Below are 21,472 nucleotides of genomic sequence, written 5' to 3'. Positions count from 1 at the left end.
ATGACAGTGTTTTTCTGCAAGGAAACAGCAGGTCTGGGAAGGTCTTACTGCTGGGAAGGTATCTAACCACTGCACTCTGATGTGATGCTTGGCTTCTTCACATTTTCTGATTGACCCTAGAGAAGATACCATCCTCCAGTCTTAAAGGGGACAGAAAAGTGAAATCCAGCTTGAGAGTCAGGATTCCTACACATAGAGATTACCCTGATAATAAGAAAGCCGTTCAACAGTAAAGCAAATTTAAGAAGAGCAGTAGGGAAGTTAGAAGGACCAGTTGAGTGGTTGGTATTGGCCCAGGAAGAGAGACGAAAATGGCCTGCGCTAAGGCTCTGGTAATAAGAGCAGAGAGAAGGGAAGACATTCAAGAAATGATGTGAATAAAAACGTAGCAGAATGTTGAGACATTGGTACGCGGTAGAGATGAGGGAGCAGAAGGAATTAAGAATTTCTGGCTTAAATATTGAATGGAAAGCAGAGAGAGAGAGCTACCATATGATCCAGTAATCCCTCTGCTGGGTCTACATCCAGTAATCCCTCTGCTGGGTCTACAATGAAGAAATATCTGCACTTGGGTGTTTATTGTAGTGCTAGTCACAAAAACCAAAGAACTATGCATTAGAAACAAACCTAAGTACCTACTGACTGATAAATAGGTAAAAATGTAACACACACATACGTGTGTGTGTGTGTGTGTGTGTGTGTGTGTGTGTGTACACTATAGAATAATATTGATCATCCAAAAGAATGAAATCTTGTTATTTTGTTATTTTGGGCAACATAGGTACCTATGTTGAACTTGAAAATAATATTTTAAATGAAACAAGTCAGACACAAAAGACAAACCCCACATGATCTCTCATTCACCTGTGGAATCTAACAAAGCTGTTCCCATGGAAGTTGAAGAGTTTGATAGTAATTACTAGAGGCTGAGGAGAACAGGATAGGCAAAAATAGGGAGAGAGTTTTTCAGTGGATATTGTGTTTCAAGTAGAGAAGAGAAACACATTCTGGTCTTGTACTGCAGGGCAGGGTGACTACAGCTAATGATAAAATGCTACTTGTTTTAAGGATGCTGGTGGGAAGGATTTTGAATGTTAGTGCCACTCGGAAATGAGATACATTTGAGGCTACAGAGACACTTGACCTGAACTTGAAACTATGTATCTACTGGATGCATATGTCAAAGCATCACACATAGCTGTGATGGCCCACACTCGTAGTAGTGGTGATGGGCTTCCAGAGTTGGGAGCAGGAAAAACAGGAGGTACAGACTGCTTTCTCGCGCTGCACAGTATGCAGCCTGGACTATACGTACCTGTTAAAAAACAAGCAAACAAACAAACCAACAAAAACGAACAACGAAACCCAGCCCTCCCCAACATCATCTATTATTTTAAATGAAGCTATTCTGGCGTAAGTCACTAAATAGATGATACCTTAGCCCAAGATGAGGACGAAATTTCTTTAAATAATCTTTAAAAGCCGTACTTTCCATTCTGGACTAGTGTGTGTGTTATGCATGTAACACGCAAAAATGAAAGAACGAGTAATAAGTAGCAGAGATAACACAGGGCCTATAGGATGGGGGGAGGGGGGAGGGGAGAACCACTGGGGAAGCTCTGTCACAACAGTCAGTTCTGGAGTTTACAGTTGAGATTTCCAGGCAGAGCCAAGTGTTTTCTCCAGTGTATGAGCATCCGGTGTCTCTTTCCCATCCTAGGCATTTCTTTTTCTTTCTTTCTTTTTTTTTTTTTTTTTTTTTTTTTTTTTTGGTTTTTTTTTCCAGGCAAGGGTTTCTATGTATAGCTCTGTCTGTCCTGGAACTCACTTTGTAGACCAGGCTGGCCTCGAACTCAAAAATCCACCTGCCTCTGCCTCCCGAGTGCTGGGATTAAAGGCGTGCGCCACCACGCCCGGCTCGCCATCCTAGGCATTTCTATAGCATGGAATAGTCTTAACCTTAGTGGAAATGGTTCGCCATCTATGATAGTGTCTAAAATAGTGTAATATTTTAATACTCTTGGCAACTTTTATTGTTCTCCTTGGTCCCAGTTACAGAGCCAGGGGGCCAGCCTGATCTAGAACAAGGAGTTTTGGAGTCCATACGATGATATAAACATGATTAAGTGTGAGGCAACATGCTCTCATCTTTTGTTCTGAGAGTCAGCTGTCAGCAAGCACCAACAGCACGTGACAATTCGCCAGTGTAATTTATATCACAGGGTCATACACATGTTTCAGAGTTGTATTGTTAGACATTTCCAAAAAGAGTACTATAACACTTTTTAAATAAGATTTGAACATGAATAAATTTTGCCATGAAGTAGAGAGAGGTCTTGGAACAAAACCCCAGAAGATACCAAGGGTCAACTGTACATGGCTTTCATGCCATTTGGAAACTATTAATATCATCTATTCTAACATATTCATCCTCATACCTTCCCCTCAGGGCCCATCCATCTATCTACACGTTAAGTGACTTATTGTTTCAAATTGTTCTGATGTCCTTTTCATTTTTAGATTTTTTTTCTTTGAGTGATTCACTTTAGACAATTTCTATTGATGTGACTTGAAGTTCACTAATCTTTTTTTATTTAGCAATGTTTAATTTTCCCCTTAGAAAATTCAATTTTTTTTCAAAGTGGGGTTTTACCATATAGCTTAGACTGGCCTCAAGTCTACTATGTAGTCCAGAATGGCCTCAAACTCACAGTAATTGCCCTGCCTCCCCTTCCTGATTGCTGGGATAAAAGGAGTGCACCACTATGCCCAAATTTTTTTTTTCGTTTTGAGACATTGTTTCTATGTAGTCCATCCTGACCTAGAACTCACAATACTCCAGGCTCCATCTCAGAAGCCATAAGGTGACAGTCTGCCACCTCAACATATTTTATCTCAAACGTTATAGTCTTCATCTATACAAGTGTGTTTTGGATGTTTTCTGTCTCTAACTTTTTGAACATTTTGATTATAGAGCAACTGTTTTTACGTCTCTGTCTGCTAATTCTGGTGGCTAAGACAGTTTTTTTGATATGGTCTGACTGGTTGGTTTTCTCAATATATATTATATTTTCCTGTCTGACCAGGCTTCTTGTCTACCAATTCATGGGAAATAAAGGTAATAAACACTACAGCGGTGTAGTCAGTGAAAGATGGAACGTGGGAAGCAACCCAGAACAAAGCATCCATCTCTTTACCACAGAAAGGACAAAGAGCTGTCAGGATGGCCAGAAGGTTGAGTGGATACTGCTCTTGTAGAGGACCAGAGTTTGGTTCCCAGGGACCACACCGGATGCTCAACACTACCTGTAACTTTAGCTTTGGGTGAGATGATTCTCTCTTCCTGACTCTTTGAACACTCGCCTCCACATGCACATTCCCACCCACAGACATCTATATCTACCATACCTGAAAGTCATTAAGATAAATCTTAAGGTTCAAGGAATGAAGAACATTTAAGAGACTAATCCAATGCTGGGTCTGGAAGTTTGGTTCTATGTAGAGTACTTGCCTAGCTAGCATGCACAAGGCCCTGGGTTCAATACCCAGCACTGATAGATAAGCATATAAGTAAAAATTTCTAATTTTTTTTTAAAGAGGGAGAATAGCCAAATGCATTGGGAGGACTTTGCCTGAGTCTTCCATTGTAGAAATAGCTCTTATAAAACATGTGTGGAAAGTTTGAATACCACATCATATATTAAGAAACTGTACATCTTTAGAAATCATTAATTGAAATAGATTCCTTAGTAATTTTGTGATTGTATTTTAAAGTAGGTCTTACCAGTTAATGATGCAGAGTGAAATATTTACAGGTGAAATAATACTCTGAATATGAGTTTCTTCAAAATAACCCAGAGAAGCAAAGAAAACATACAGATGGAACAAATTAGCCAAAGAGTAATAATTGTTAAATTTGAGTGAAAGTGCACAACATTTCTTGTTCTTTCTATTTCTGAATTTTTTACTCTGTATGTTTGCAACAAAACCATACGATATTTGACATTATTCTTGCTGTATATTTTTTCATCATAAAGTTGTTCAGATGTCCCCTTCCCTGAGAAAATGTATACCATTTTCTCTCCCTACCACAAAAGAACTCTGTTCAAGACTATTCCTCTATTATGATAACAAATTTCTCATTTATTCTCAAATATTTCTTTATTTCTTGACTATGCACAAAGACTGTACATTCTATCCATAACACCTTCCTTAGAGACTGGAGTTCAATAACTGTGATAAGTTGGTAATTCACTAAGATAGAGGATGGTTCTATTGTATTGAATCAAATTTCCAGGCATGAAATTGTGTCCTTTTCTGGAACAGGGGTTTTATTTATTTACTTCCTACTTATTGAGACAGATTCTCATGCAGCCCAGGCTAGCTGACTTGTTATGACCCGTAGCCAGCCTTGAACTTCTAATCTTCTAGAATTGCAGGCATGCTCCTCCACACCCAGGAGGGATTATGTCCTTTTCATTCCAGTGGACTGTGTAAGTAAATGGAGGGCAAAGGCCCCACAGGAGTCCAAAGGTAAAGGCAGGGGGTAAGGTGTTGAAGTTCTGTGATTCTCTGTGTACTTCCTGTCCTTACCATCAAAAACTGTTCTGTGACCTTTGTCACTTCTTTGTGTCTTGCCCTTCCTTCTTCACAGGATTGTTCTGACACAAAAGAAGATATTCAACGCGGTATGGTGAAGGACTTTTAAAATAGGAAAGTATAAAGTTGGGTGTGTGATGGTTTTTCTTCTTTCAAGACAACGAAGACCACATTCTAGCTATTAAAAAGATTAACTTGGTGAAATGACTCAGGATGTAGAGCCTGTTTGAGGCAATTTTATATACATTTTTCTTTTAAAAATAAAAATATATTTCTTATAATCAACCTTACACATAGCTACAGAATGTGAAATTGTATACATTTTGTATGCACCATCTATACCTAAATGTATGTACACATCACATATGATTTCACATGTACACATAAGGCACTCTGTAAGCAACTGTTGTTTTGCTAAGAAATGTTGACAGAAAGGAAGAGATAAAACACGTACGCAGAGCCTGTTCTCACAGTTTGCCTAATGCCTGGCTCTTTAAAGTCTTATCTACATCTGGTTCTTCACCTCTACGTGACCAAATGTCACGTACTGTTCCTTCCCCTGACTGGCTTGCTTGTTTTACCTATGTGCTTACATAATGATTGATTGACTTTTTAATTTAGAATTGAACTGCATTATTTTTATTGTTTAGCTGTGGTACTCATGTAGCCCAGGTTGGCCTCAAAGTAGCAGCAATGTCACCAAAGTTCAAACACTTGGAACTTCTTGTTCTCTATCTAGCCTCCTCCACCTCTGCAGAGCTTTGCAGACATACATTACCTCTCCCAGTTTATGTGGTTTTATCCTCGTTTACTATACCAACGGGGTTACATCCCTAGCCCAGTCAGCCCATTTATTTCCCACTTTTAGTAAAAGCAAACCTCGCTTATTATTTTAGCTAGGGTCAAAGCTTAAGAAATCAAAATTGCAAATGTTTCAGAACACTCCATTAAGTTGTGCATTTGTTTTACATAGCTTTGTTTATTTAACAATTTTTATTCTGTTAACAATTCGCTTAAAATAAATAAATAAATAAACTCTTCGTTCAAAATTCACACAACTTGGGTTGAGCGAATAGGAGCATGCTGGTGTGGGCCACAGTAAGAGTGTAGACTGTAGTCAGATGGGATAGCCTCCCGGAAGAGCAGGACAGTTATCGAAGAGGACAGTAAGAAGGGTAATAAAAATAATGACGGCCATCATAAAGTGTATACTCTTAACATGAAATTCAGTCCCCAAATAGTGCGAATAGCCTTCTCCATTACACTAAGTAAATCACAGCGGCGGCCGAGGCGACGGCTCTCGCAGTGCCCCTCAGGGCCCCCTTTCGGAGGAAGGAGAGTGGGAGGAACCCAGCACGGCCAGGTGGGCGGGGCCGGGGCCGAGGGGGCGTGTCTGGTGGGCGGGCCTGTGGCGCTAGTGGGCGGGGCTGTGGCGCTGGCGGGCAGCTAAGCTGCTGGGCGGCTGGGCGGGGCGCGCTCAGGCCTCGGCTCCTCACGCGCGGCGTAAGCGGCCCAGACCCCGCGCTGCGGGAAGCCGGGGTGGCGTGTGCGCGTCGCCTGCGAGCCGAGGCAGCCGCGGGAGGAGGAGCAGCGGGCACTGAGGTAGGCGCACAGACGCGGGGCCTTAGGCCGGTTCTCCTTGGGAGCCCCCGGCCCTCCACGGGCTGGCGAGGCCGAGGGGCGGCGCACAGAGACCGGGGCGGGCGGGGCCGGGGGCGGGGTCTGGCCTGGCCGCAGGGGCCGCGCGCGGTGAAGGGACTCCTGGTGGAGCGCAGGCACGCCACGCCAGAGGACTCCCGGGGCTGGCGGCCGTGGAGAACGGTGGCCCGGGAGCTCCGCGGAGGAGGCCAGGGGGCCGGATGGCCGGCGCCTCCCACCTCGCGGGACGCCCGGGCCGGGAACTCGTTAACAGGAAAGCTTGGCAGGGCAGCAAATGCCAAGGTTCTGGAAGAACTGAGAGTCACGTCGTTAGGCGCTGAGGCTTTATTTTCCTTCCCCGCCCCCTGCCCGGCCTCGGCCCGACTTGGCCAAAGAAGGATGTGTCACCAGTTCGGGGCTGCGGGCGGGATCCCAGCCACTCTGGGCACAGGGGCACCTGAAACAAAGGTATCGGGCGACCGAGTGGCTGAGCTGCGAGCACCTCAGCCGGTCCCACGGTCGCGCCGGCCGGGCTGCAGGCTTGAGGGGCGTTCTCCTTGGGGACCGCTCGATGGAAACCAGCTGGCCCGGCTTGGAGTTGATGTTGCATCGGAACTGTGTTGTGCTCACATTATTTCCATTCCTCCCACTCTGATAAAGCCTAGGGAAATTTTATCCCGCTTGATGGTCTGCAGATGCAGAGGGGGGAGGACAAATTGCTGTTTGTAAATTATAAGGTATTTTCTTTGTAGAAAATAGTTTAAGAACATAGAATAAATGCTTGAACACGTAAGCGGAGAGGATGATTTGTAGTGCCTTTCAAAATTGGAAAAGAGTTCCTCCACGGATCTTCAGTTATGTACAAAACGTCCCCCGCCTCTTTGGTGCCAGGCATTTTTCTTTGTTCTTCCTTAGTGTCTGGCCTCAGTTTCTTGTAAACAGAGCATCAAGCACAGGGACCCTAAGAATTGCCATACTAGGTCAGAGCATGGGCGTCCAGCTAAGCAGGCAGCAGGCTCGTGTTGTAGTAAACACAGGGCTTTCCTTGGCATCGTTAAAAATTATCTCAGTTTCTTTCACTGGTCTCCATGACGATTACTGAAAGCGTTCTTAAAAATCTGTAGACGGCTCCTGATTTGCATGCAATTTATTCACGTTTATTGCATTCAAAAGGCTGTCTCACCACTTCTGACAAAACTTATGGCATGAGATACTCGTGAGAGGGGAAAAATGGATCTTTTACACAGCCTGGAAAGCTCAGGTCAGGAATACAAAGTTTTGCGGTTCTTTGGGGGTTTGTTTGTTTGATTTTTGTTTTGTTTATACACACACACACACACACACACACACACACACACACACTGGAAAAGTCTATCCCAAGGCCCATGTGGTTGGATTCAATGATAGCTTTAAACACCAACAACCTGAATAGTAGGCAGCTAATGCTTTAACATTCACACATATGATTTGCATATATTAAAAAGTAGCTTAGCATTTTACACAGTGACTATCTGGCTTTATCTTGGTCTAGGTAATCTGGCCTTAAGGTTCTGCTAAAACCTCGTATCCTCCGAGAGAGGAAATTTTGCTTGAGCAGGAAGGGAATAAGGTTGGGCAGTTCTGCAGTACAGACTATTTGAAGGTAATAACTTAAACTTGTCAGCCACACATTTCAGTTCCAGTTGAACAGGGCTCTGTCACCTTTCAACAAGTAACTCAAGTTTTCCGTCTCTGAAGCTCTTCTTGACATCCCCTTAGCTCTGCCTTACACCTCAGCAAAATAACCACAACAGAACCCCGCCAAGTAAGGGGGAGGATGCCTCCCTTTTGAATAGTAGCATCCTCAGTCAGGATCTCTCTTATGTGGTGCTGTTGACATTTTAGATGAGATAATACTTCGTCATGGTAGCCTATCCTGTGCCGTAGGTAGAGGATGGTTAGCCACACTCCTGACTTATAATCCTAGCTGTTAGTAGCACTACACACATAAATAATGGCAATCAAAGCTGTTTCTAGACGTTGCTGGGCATACCCTGAGAAGGACCAAGCTATCCCTGGTTGAAAGCCATTGTCGTAAATGAACGGCTGCTTTAATACCAGGACACTGCATTGTCCTTGTTTGGTTATGTATTGACTCTGCTTTCTTAAGCTTAAGGGCAAGAGAAGTCATTTATTTAATGTGTGACAGCCTGCTCTGCAAACTGTGTGGTAGGTAGGTCATGTCTTGGAATACAAAGGTAAAAGCAACTGATTTGATCTCTGCACTTCTGTTTTTATCATCTAAAGAGGTAATTGGTGTGAACATATGTAATTACACAGTTATGTCATTACAGCAGTGCTAAATTCTGAGAGGAGAAGTACAGGTTTCCTGAGTACCTAAAATGTTAATCTTGACCTAGTCCAGAAACTGAGGAGTGTTCTTCCGTTGGGAAAAGAACATGAGAGACAGAATCAGAAGGATAAACATGGGATTGGTAATTAAAGCTTAGGGGACCCTAAGATGACAAAGAATAGCCCCCCCCCCCAGTCCCCAGGAACCCAGAAGCTAGTGTGGTTGGAACTTGAAAGATTAGGGAGGCAGAATGATAGAAGTAGGGAAGTAAGCAGAGGCTGTCTGCTACTGACTTCTCAGTCCAGCCTACTCACCAGAGCCCACACAAGGAACTTAAAACAGTACTTCTTAAAACAGGCCCTTCTCCAGGTGTATTCAACAACAACATATTTTATTCCAGTCAACATTTTCCCCATGCCTTCTGAGTAGATAACCATTGCTAATAGTTTTGTTTACTATTCTGAACTTTTTTTTTTTTTGATAGTTATCTTGTTTACACAAATGGTGGCACTCCCTTGGGAATTTACCCATTTTGATGTATATGGCCTTTCATGTTATGGCTTCAATATAGATTTATCCATTCCCCTATTGATAGGCATGGAATTGTTTCCAATTTATTGTAAATACCACTGTGAATATGCCAGTTCACATGTGAATGGAATAAATTGATAGCAATGTAGCTGTTGGACCAAATATGTTTGTGAAAGATCAGCTATGGAAAAAATGATTTGAACAAGGTAGCTAAAACATAAAAGGTAACTGAGACCAGGATGATAGCAGTGAGGTGGGAAAGAAGTTCATGTATCTATGAGATGCACTTAGGAGGCATGGTTGATAGGATTTAGAAGAAGATAATGGCACAAATGTTGAGGTAGAGAAATAACTTCCTAGGGTGAATTCCAGGGCACTAGCTTGCCCAAAATGTGAATAGTGGAGTTGCTACAGGAAATAGAAAGCATCATAAGAATAGTTTTGGGGTGGATTTAAATCATAGATCATGTTGGGATGCTAAACGTTCATGTAAATGTGCCATAAAAGCACTTTAGAATTCAGAACCCATAGAAAGCAAGCATGGGACTGGAGGCACTGATGTTTAGGTTTAAGTTGAAGTGTATGGGCGAAAGTAGTCATTGCAGGCGCTGCAAATCAATAGCCTAACTTAGAATCTAGACCATGGATGTTTTAGTTTGCCCAGACAGTGGTTTTATCATTAGTTCTGCATTAGTTGCCAGTATTTTTGGATCTGAAGATTTTTAGAGAGAGAGAAAAAAATGAATGGCAGACTAAACTGGCTTTCTTGTATTGCAGCAGTGATCAGAAGTAAGTCAAAACTGATTCCAAGCAACCACTCCCTAGGGCTTGTGCCTGTCCTGTTTTGCCTCTGCATTGTGTGAGAGTGAGTGCGTGTGTGCATGTATGTGTGCACCCGAGTGGAAGTCGAAGATGACTTTCAGGAGTTGGTGCTCTCCTGGGTGATGCAGGATCTTTGTTGTTTCCCTGTGCCGCCTCCTCTAGGCTTGCTGGCCCATGAGCCTTCTGGTGATGTTTTTCTCTCTCTGTCTTCCATCTGGCTGTCGGAGTGATGGCATTGCAGATGCATGCGGATGCACTGTAGCCTTTGAGAGTCAAACTCGGGCTTGCATACAAGTGCTTTTACCAGCTGAACCAACTTGCTGGCCTAATTCTGTGTGCTCTTGAATATATAATCCTGGTCAAAAGAGAATCATTTTCTTTTTGGTTTTACATCAGAAACACTGAATGATTCAAAAAACAAAACCCCACTACAGCTGGGTGGTGAGGTAGCTGCACAAGTATGAGGGCCTGAGTTTCAATCTCCAGTGTCTATGTAAAAATCTATGCCTAGCAATAGAGTCGCCAGGAATTACAGTGCTGTGACAGAGACAGGAGGATCACTGGAGCTTGCCAGCCACTAGTGTGGCTCCAGGATCAATGAGAAACCCTGTGCACCTTCTCTGGCTTCTCTATATGAACATGGGTGCACACATATGTGTACATATACCACCACTGACACACACACACATACACACACTTAAAAATCAAAAGACAACAACAAAAAACCAATGCTGAGGTCCCTCTAAGAAATTTTCGTTTCTGCTTATTTGGTCTGAATTGCAGCTTTGTAGGTTTTTTGTTTTGGGTTTTTTTTTTTTTTTTTTTGGTTGGTTGGTTTTTGTTTGGGGTGTGTGTGCGCGCGCTCACGTGTGTGCATGTGCGTGATGGTGTTACTTTGGTTTTTTTTAGTTAGGGTCTTGCTATGTAGCTCTGGATGGCCAGGTACTTGCTGTTGAAGCAATAGGTGTCCTGTAAGTAACTGCTCATCCTGCCCCGCCTCCTCAGTGCTGGCCGCCTTGAGGTTCAAATGCTCCTCAGATGAGAACCACTGACCCAAGATGAGCAGCAGAAGAGGGCCCAGAGCTGGTTTTTTAGAATAAGATAATAAGAAGTACTTATTATCTATAAGAAAATAATGAAGAGGTACTGTGAGGGGCACCTAGCTTGATGTTAGGTATGTGGTTTAACTGAATGCATACTGTGGAGATTTTAGTTAGATGAGGCCAAAAATGTTTTGTTGCATATAGGCAAGCACACTGTACTTAAATGAGGTATTAAAGGATTTCAAAAGTAAACCACACTTGGAGATGGAGAGATGGCTCAACACTCACATGTTGGTCACAACTATTTATGACTCTAATTTTAAGAGGTCCAGTGCCCTCTTCTGTCCTCCACAGGCACCAGCACACATGTGGTGCACACACATGAAGGCAAAATACCTGTACACATATAAAGTAATAAATAAGTTATTTTAAAATAATAACCCATACTTGATTTTTGCTTTATATTCTTTCTTTAAAATCTAATTGTAGTTTAAGGCATGCCATAAAGGCAAGGGAAGGTAGTGATTCCGAAGGAAAAAAGAAATCACCAAGTAGTTAACTGTGCTGAAAATCATCTGTTAAATTTAAGATGGAACTTGCTGGACAGTGTGGTGCATACCCTTAATCCCAGCACTTGGGAGGCAGAAGCCAGCCTGGTCTCCAGGGCAGCCAAGGTTATATAGAGAAAAGAAGAAAAGAAGAAAAGAAGAAAAAGAGGAGGAGATTTGACCTCAGCAAGAGTCATTCCATAATGGAAAAGGTAGAAACCAGATTGATATGACTGTAAGAAAATTATGAATGTTCAAAATAATCTGTGTGTCTCAGTGCACTGTGGATTGAACCCAGGGCTTTGCACATGACAGGCAGGGTTCTGCCACTGTACTATATTTCTAACCTATTTTGACAGAGGGTTTTTTTTTTAATTAATCATTCCATTCATTTACATCTCAAATGATATCCCACTTCCCAGTTACCCCACCACCAACCCCTCATCCCACATCGCCCTCCCCCCTCCCCTTTGCCTATATGAAGGTACTCCCCCACCCAAGTACATTCTTCCACCCCACCGCTCCAGCATCCCCCTATGCTGGGGCATCAAACCTCCCCAGCACCAAGAGCCTCCCCTCCCATTGCTGTTCGACAAAGTTTTTGAGAAGTTTATCTGAAAAAGGTGGCATGGGGTGGGGGAAGCTATTATCTGTGGTACATAGCAGATGTTCAGTATGTTAAGTACCCAAACCTTAGGACTTTTCAGGGACGTAGCTAGATAGTGCCTGATCACTTGTCTTCCTCATCACTGAGAGTTTTCGTGCATTTGTTTTGAAGACTGCGTTTTCACTGGTGAGATATTTTTCTAGGACTCCAAAGACTCCTGAAGGACCTGATGGAGGTGTTAGTGATTTGGCCATAAGTCTCTTGCTTATCTAGAAAGCCATAGAGTTTCTAAAGGCCAGTAGTGATCTAGGCTCCAATAACCCTGATGTCATCTTTCCATTCAAGTGATGAACAAAAACCAGATTCTTAGCGTATTGAAAATGGAGTATTTGGCTATTCTAGGAAATGTGTATTTGTCAGATTCCTGGGAGCAGAATTACATTTTTTTCCAGTTAACTTGATATTAGAACTTGATTTTTCCAGTTGCATACATCCAGGTGTAATTGTTGAGTTATAAAAATTGATTAGAGGGGCCTGGGGAGATGGTTCAGTGGTTAAAACACTTGGAGTTCATGCACCCTAGTACTCATATACATGCTGGGTGGATGTGGCAGTTTACCTGAAAGTCCAACCTTAGAAGGTGAGACTGGGATCCTCAGAACAAGCTGGCTCTGAAGACTGACCTTACTGATGAGCTCAAGGAGGTGGGGACCTGGAGACATGGCTCAGTGGATCAGAGTGCTCTTGCACAGGAAGGGGCTCAGTTCCCAGCATGTACCTAGAGGCCCACGACCACCTGTAACTCTAGCTCCAGGGGATCTTATGCCCTCTACTGTCCTCCTCAGGCTCTTGTATGTATGTGGAGCATATACATAAATAAATAAAAATTTAAAATGGAAGAACAATCGGAAGGTTCCCAGTAACAACTTACAGCCTTTGTATGGGTGTACAGACTCCCATGTAGATGTGCTCACACACAAACGAGTAGGAAGAAGAAAAGGGGCAAAAGAGGTGATTGTGTACTCCAGGTATTTTATCACGGCTGCACTTTCCTCTCCTGATAGTTGCCTTTGCGGGAGGGAACTTGGCTCTTTGCTGCTGCTGTTGTTGTTATCGTTGTGCTTTCGACACCATCATGGTCACATTCATTCACCTCTGTGGGGTTTTCCTAAGAGTATGTAACTGCAGTCCTTACATTTAGGTCTGCTGGCCATTTTGAACTAATTTTGTATATAAAGACAGGCCTGTCAATGGATAGCCTGGTGTTCCTGCACTATTTGTAGAAAAGCCGTATGATTTTATGTAAGTCTCATGCTTGTTTCATTGTTATAATATTAAACAAGGGCCCCAAATAGATGAAGTAGTTGGAGAGATGGTATTATATATCCAGAACTAAACATATATTCTTGAAAGGTATTTGTTAAGGCATATCCTTGTTCCCAAATTGTAGGATATCTGTTTTAGGTTTGTAAGGGCTATGAGCTGTTCAGTCTTAGCAGGGAAATAGAAGGCTGTATTTCCATATTGAACCAAGAACTCTTAAATTCTACTGTAGTCTAGAAAGACTACTTCCTGATAAAGTGTCTGATGACTTTAGTAATCAATAACTATTTGTCTAGTTACTAATATATGCCACTTACTGTTTTAGAATCTGGAAATGCAGTGCCTTCTGGTTCAAGAATTAGCACAAGGCACTGTGTTCTCCATTGTCTCTTGACTCTGTATCTGAGTGTTGTACAGCTATCCAATTCAGTGACTCAGTTTTCTTTTCATTCTAATCAGGCCTTGAATCCATACTAATTAGGACTTTTCTCCACATATGTCTCTTACCAAACTAGCTCAACACTGACTGTCACATTGCTAACCAGTGAGTCAGTTCTGTCTTCCTTCTACGGCATCTTACACTGCTAGCTACTTTTTTGTTTTTAATGGTTTCTTCACTTTGCCTCTAGCACAATTCATCATCTCGATTTTCTCTCACTGGAGGCTTTTTTTTTTTCTGGTTTTTTTTTTCCCTACTTCTCATTATCTTCCTAACCTTTAAAAGTTGAAGGCTACAGAGCTTTATCTCAAAACTACATTTCCCATAACCTATCCCATCATTGCATGTTTTTAAAAGTAACTTTTTCTTTTAGATGTTGAGGACAAAAACCTTCAGTCAATTTTGATTCTCTTTCATCTTATGTTCAATCTGTCATCAGTAGTACTGAATCTACCTTTCAAGTGTTAAGTCACTAGATTGTCACATTCTACTGTCTTTATTGTTTCCTTGTTCAGACTACCATAATACTTCTAGTGCAGGGCTGAAGTATTTCAACCTGGGGCTGGCATCCCCTTGGGGGACAAATGGCTCTTTCACAGGGGTTACCTAAGACAGTCTGAAAACATGGATATTTGCATTTAGATTCACAACAGTAGCACAATTACAGTTATGAAGTAGCCATAAAAATAATTCTATGATTGGTGTCACCACAACATGAGGAATTGTATTGAAGGGTCACAGCACTGGGCTGGCTGAGACCCACTGCTCTAGTAGACCATTACAATGCCCTCTTTTTCCTGCTGTGTCTTTTCTTTTCTACAACCTGGTACCAACACAGGAACAAGAATTTCACTCCCTGTTAACAGTTAAATTCTCTACTCAGAGGCTTTAGACTCGCCTTTAAGGCCCACTAACCCCCAACCCCACCCCTGCAACCACAAACCTTCATTGTTTTGACTTCATCTTCTACTCCTTAGAGGTTGTTTTTGGCTGAATTGCAAATATTACCCTTCTTCCAGCATTTTCCCTAATGAAGCTTCTTTGCATTTCCAGTAGGATCTTTGTCAGAGTTCACTTTTCTTGGCAGTGCCTCTCTTCTCTTTCAGACTGCCTTGGCCTCTCCGCACCTCATGACTCTGATGATACCACACACACACACACACACACACACACACACACTTGTAAGAAGCACCTGACATTATCTCCTCTTGGTGTTTATTTTATTCTATTTTGGGGATTTTGTTTGATTTATTTATCTATTTTCTCCAATGACAGGGTCTCATTCTGTAGCCCAGATTGACTCTCAGCCGTATCCTGCCTCAGCGCCAGAGTGCTAGGATGATAGGCGTGTAAACTCTCCTTACTTATTCATCCACCTTTACCTACCATTCAAATGGAATCCCTCTAGTTAAAAAGAAAGAAAGGAAAACTTCCTGTCTATGAGGTCAAAACTTGAAAACTAAATCAGTGGCTGAGTGGAATATGCTATTAAAGCCTTAGAAGCCATAGCAGGGCACAGTTCTTTTTCGGTGTAGCTTCAGCCATGCTCCCTATTTTACAGTTGTGAGGACTGAGGCCTAGAATGCCATTGAGATTAGTACTGATGCATAAACTCTGTGACTCAGGCCTTTTTATTTAATTAGCATTTTGTACTTAGCTCTCAGGCAGCTGAGGCAGGACTATTGCTCTAAGTTTGAGGCCAGTCTGGGCTACAAAGTGAGACCCTGTCACTGGAAAATAAAATTAAATTAAAAAAAAAAAAACCCAACATAGAATAAACCAAACAAACAAGAAGAGGGAGACCACCAGGTGCTTCTTAGAAGTGGGGTGGAGGTGCTACGGTGGAGGTGGCTAAGGGATGTACTGTACTTGGTGCCTCCTGACAACTTAGTGTTTGTCTGGCAGATCTGGTTGGAACTCCTTGCCCACGATGAGTATGTGGATGCAAATAGAGGCTTATAGGTGCTGTACCACCTGGATTCGAGTATTAGAGGCAGTTGAGGGTCCCATGTAATAGGGAAAGTTCCAGCTTGATTTTGTTTGTTTGTTAATTTTATTTTATTTTATTTTTGGTTTTTTGAGACAGGGTTTCTATATAGCCCTGGCTGTCCTGGAACTCACTTTGTAGACCAGGCTGGCCTCGAACTCAGAAATTCGCCTGCCTCTGCCTCCCGAGTGCTGGGATTAAAGGCGTGTACCACCACGCCCGGTGGGGAAAACCTTTTTAATGCCTTTTATTTAATTAGTTTTCTGCTATAACATCAAAAATACTATTGAATTTCAGTTTATGCTGTGTACTAATTAATTACATGGAGATATGAGAGTGAATAAACTAGAATCTTATTTTTATATTTTTATATGTTTTCTCAAATTTAAATCTTTAAATCATTTGGATTTTTGTAAATAGTGTGGGGTACTATTTATTTGGCTGTTTGGAATCATTTTATAGTAGGTAGCATATCAATTATCAGTTACAAATTCTTCATAATGTATGTTTTGATTTTACAATTCTGCTTAGTCCCACTTATGATTGTTTCCTTGTCATTGGTATTTACTTGGTTTAATTAGCATATTTACTTGTATACATATGCTCTATATAATTAGTGGTTTTAATTATTATAATGCTTGTAAGTATGTGTGATGTATGTGTATGTATATATAACAACCCTTGTCTATTCTCAACTTTCCTGTTCTCTTAAGTCTTGACTCTATCCTCTGCCTTCATATTCTTCCCAGCATTTGGGATGGACTACATCATGTCTCCTCTTTGACTTTCAAAAATGAACTTTGCTTTCATTTCTGCCTTCTCATATGATCTCACTCTCATGTTTTCTCCAAATTGAATTTCAAAGTAAATAATTCCTTTTGGAATTATACTAAAGATGGTAGTTTAAATGTTTTCTTTGAGCGGTTTTGTTTAATTGGCTACTAACTACTCATTTTTTATTTCGTTAGAGACAGGGCTTCATATAGTCCAGGCTAGCCTTCAACTTGTGTAGTAGAAGATAGCCTTGAACTTCTCATCCTCCCGCCTTCACCTCCCAAATGCTGGGGTTATAGGTGCATGCCACCACACCAAGTTTTTAATCAGTGCTGGCGCTGGAGCTCAGGAGCCTCATGCATACTAGGCAGACACTTTACCAATTGAGTTACACCCTTATCCTATTAATTAATCTTGGCCTCCACAAGACCACAGTTTTTTGCCTGTAATTGTCTATTTGTAGGCACATGAGTACTTAATATGCTCATTTAGTAGACAAGCCCAGTTCCAAAAATGTACTAAGAATGTTACCTGTGATAAGACCTAGCTGAAGATATATTCAAGGCTGGACAAATAGGGGACATCAATGGGACCAAGAAGTAGGATAACAAAGCTGTCTTTGGGACAGAAGCTAATCAATGAATTCTGTTAATGGTCACATGTAAGAACATGAAAAGTCAGCTCAAAGAATCTGGCATTTCTTCTTATTAGAAATCTTTCCACTAGGCCTTTGTCTCCTTCCTCTACTTCGCTGGGGAATCTGACAATTCATACATTCAGGAGATACTGTGGAATTTCTGTTTCATGCTGTGCACTGGCTACATGTTGGGGATATGATAGTGAGTAAACTGTAGTGGTTTCCTACTGCATACACTTCTGCTTCCTGACCCACACCACCCCCTCCCCGAGAAACTATAGCAGTGGTGCCGATGCTTAGTAAATACTTTGTGAATAAATGGAATGTATTTTCTAAGTTTTTTTTCTGGTCAGTGACTTTTGCACTAAATCTTCATTCTTGAATTTGTTTCTCCAAATTGAATTTCATATTTTACTCTTCCATTACGTTTCTTTAAATTGTATTTTCTTACCTTGCAATTTGCATTCTTTCACATTTAAAGCCTAATGCATTTTCTATTTCCCTCCTGTCGGCTTAATCTCACAGGCCACTTGTTTTTATTTTTTTAAATTAAGCTTTATGCTTGGCCTTATGGCATGTTTTACATGGCGTACTATTTCTGGATATGATTCTATTTTTTTAATGTGCTCTTAATTATGTCCTAGTCAGTTTTATTGTTTTATAAGCTCTTTGTTTTAGTTATAATTACAAAGTTTGATAATATAGTGTGACGTTCAAAAAGCATTTAGCATTATTCATCCTCTTAAAAGTCATACGTTTTACTCCATTTATTTATTATGATTTTATTTTATTTAGCTGTTTTGTGTCATAGTCTTATTTCTTAATGACTTTGTTCAGTTTCAATTTTTGTGAAAAATGAAAGTGGGGTGTAAAGAGTTTGATCTTTGTAAGTTCTATCTGTTATAGATTCCCTGCTCCTGTTCATGCCTCCTCCTTCCTTCTTCCGCGGAGATCTTGAGACCAGTTCCTGTTGTGGACACTGAGAGACCTGGAACTATAGGAGATGCTGACTATCCATGTTCTTTTAGACTTAATACAGCCATGATAAGGAAGAAAAGGGTTATTAGACATTAGAAAAACAGGTTCAAATTCTTATGCTTTCTTATTAATATTACCAAGTATTGGAGGTTTTTTGTTTGTTTTTTTATTAGTTTGCTTGCTTGTTTATTTTTATCTTGAACTCACTATCCTCATCTATTAGACAACACTGACTTTATTTTTGTCATAACAATTTATTAGATGATCATTTCAATGCTCAGACCAATCCTAATATATGTAAACATCCATGTACCATGAATTTATATATATATATACACATATATGTATGTGTATATATGTATATATACATACATATATATATGTATATATATATATATTATAATTCATGGAATGATATTTTGGCCAACATTGGACTACCACATATGGAACATGGTCTTAAAAGATTATAGTGGAGCTAAAAAAAAAATTACCATTGTCTTATACACCCAGAGCTTTGGAAGAAAATGGGGGAAAAGGAAACTATATGAAAAGGAAAAATAACTGCCAAGAAAATTTACAGTAAGGGGTTTATTTAGACCTCAGCATAATTATTAAAATTTTGAAAATGGATTAGAGAAATGGCTTGCAGCAGTAAACCCAAGTTTAGCTCCTACTGGCTCACAAACACCTATAACTCTAGCTCCAGGGGTTCAACACATCTGCCATCTGTAGACATAAAACCTACCTGAATATACACAGACATGCATTTTTAAATAAAAATAGAATCTCTCAGAATCTGTTTCTCCCTCTCCCCTCTCTCCTCTCCCCTCCTCTCCCCTCTCCCTTCTTCTCTCTCCAAATTTGATAACAGCCAGGTGGTGGTGCATGCCTTTAATTTCAGCACTCAGGAGACATAGGCAGGTGGATCTATGTGTTCAAGGCCAGTATGGTCTAAGACTACACAAAGAAGCGCTGTCTCTAATAATAATAATAACAATAAATAATAATAAATAAAAGTTTGAAAACATGGACCCCCAACTCGAATAGATTTATGTTAATAGGAGAATCATGAAGCATAATCTACTGCAAGCAAATCGACTAGGAAAAGGGAAACAGGCAAGCTGCCATGCACATATTTCTGAAAAGAAGAGTCCCAGGTAGTGATGGTGTGGATGAGACTACCCTCAATGGGCTCATGTTTGAATGCTTGTCCCCATTTAGTGGAAATGTTAGGGAAGGATTAGGAGGTATGGCCTTGTTGGAGCAAGTGTGCCACTTGGTTATGGCCATAATGTTTCATAAGATACACCATTCCCAATTGTGCTCTCTTCCTCTTGCTTCTGGATCAAGATGTGAGCCCTAAGCTGCTGACCTAGCCAACTGTCACCATGCCCTCACTCCACCATCATAGACTCTAACCTGTTGGAACCATAAGCCCAACTAAACTTCTTTTTAAGTTGCCCTGGCCATGTTCTTACCACCGCAATACAAAAGTAACTAAGACAGACAGATTCTAGGAAGGATCCAGATGATGATGGCTTCATGTGTATTATTACCTCAGACCACCTAATGGGGCAAGATGCAGAAGTGAAAGACAATGATGCTAATTCTGACCCTATATAAGCCTCAAATAACAAAAAATATAAAACACTGTAAAAGATAAAAAAAATACAGTTTCCTATTGTTTCTTAATAGCACATATTGTACAAAATAATGGGCTTCATTGTGATATTTTCATACAAGCATATAATGTAATTTGATCATATTTGCACTCTTCCATTTTTTTTCTTTGCCTCACTCTGATCTCACTCCAGTTTTGTAATAGTTCTCCTTTACTTTCATATTGTCCTTGTTTTTTTCTCTAGGTCCCCCTTATAGTAGGCATGTGAGATGCTAACCTTTCTGAATCCAGCTTATTTCACTTACCGTTTCCACTCATTTTCTTTCAAAAGACATGGTTTTGTTCATCTTCCTAGCTAAATAAATGCCTTGTTGCATCAGTCGGGATGGCTCTGTGCTTTTATACTTGACTTTGCTTATGTGGTAATTATATTTCTTAATTTGCATATAATGAACCTCTTTTTAATCTCTGAAAATAGCCAGTTTGATCTTAATGGATGATTTTTTAAATTTATTGTTGAATTTGATTCTTGAATATTAATGATTTTGTGTCTATATTCATTGAGGAAAATTAAAGCTTTATCCTTTTTACCCCTTTGCTGTATCAGGGTAATATTGGATTCATAGGATGAATTTTGAAGGGTTACCTCTATGTTTTATGGAAAAATTTGAGACTCATTTGTGTTCTTTGAAAGTCTGGTAAAAATCAGCAGTGAATCTGTCTAGACTTGAACTTACAGTTGTGCAGTGTGTCTGTTTTTAAGCTGAGTCTCATGAAAGTCAAAGTTTAAAAGGTAAATAAGCCACATAAGCTAAAGTTAATTTGTTTTTAAGAGTTTTTTTTAAATATAAATTTACTGTAGCCTAAGTACAGTCTTCATAAAGCCTATGAACGCCCAGAAGCTGCACACTCACTGCCTCACTGAGAGAAACGTCCAGTCCTGTAAGTTCCATTTGTGGTAAATGCCTAGATCTTTTCCATTTAGATATACATATTCTCACCGTTAGATTATGTTCTTTTTCTGATTGCTGTGACCAAATGCTGGACAGGAAGCAACTTACAAGAAGAGCGATTTTGGCTTACAGTTTGTGAAGATATAGTCCATCACAGCAGGGAAGGCATGGTGGCAGGAGCCTGAGAAAGCTCGCCTCATTGAGTCCACCATCAGGAAGGAGAGATAAATAGATGCTGGTGCTCAGCTGGCTTCCTCCTCTTATTTAGTTTCTGACCCTAGCCTATGGGATAGTGCCACCTACATTCAGGGTAGATCCTGACTTCTCTATAAGGAAACACCCTCAGAGGCAGATCCAGAAGTATGTTTCCATGTGATTCGGAGTCCCATCAAGTTGACAATAAAGATTAACTATCACATACTATAACTTCCAGCAGTATTCAATACAGTAACGAGGTCTATAGGCTTATAGCCTTGGAGCTAGATTGTATCATATAACCTCAATAAACTCTACCTTCTAGATTTATCTAAGTATGTTCATTGATAGTTACATAGCAGTTTTTGGAACATGTCCCTCCCTGTCCTTAATATACGATATAAATGATTATATAATAACATTAATATTCCTTTTGAGGGCCTGA

The 21,472-nt window shown here is 40.7% G+C and overlaps 1 protein-coding gene across 1 annotated transcript in view; it reads left to right on the top strand.

The window, feature by feature from the left end:
* Nucleotides 1-6,030: 6,030 nt before the first annotated feature.
* Ppp2r3a (protein phosphatase 2, regulatory subunit B'', alpha) overlaps nt 6,031-21,472 on the top strand; it is a 146,844-nt gene continuing 131,402 nt past the window's right edge. The window contains exon 1 of the mRNA NM_001161362.3: nt 6,031-6,201. The gene's annotated coding sequence lies outside the window, so the exon portion shown is untranslated. The remainder of the gene's footprint in view (nt 6,202-21,472) is intronic.

Source organism: Mus musculus, chromosome 9 (assembly GCF_000001635.26).
Source record: "Mus musculus strain C57BL/6J chromosome 9, GRCm38.p6 C57BL/6J".
In the NCBI taxonomy this organism is placed as follows: Eukaryota; Metazoa; Chordata; class Mammalia; order Rodentia; family Muridae; genus Mus; species Mus musculus.
This window is presented reverse-complemented; position numbering and strand designations above follow the sequence as displayed.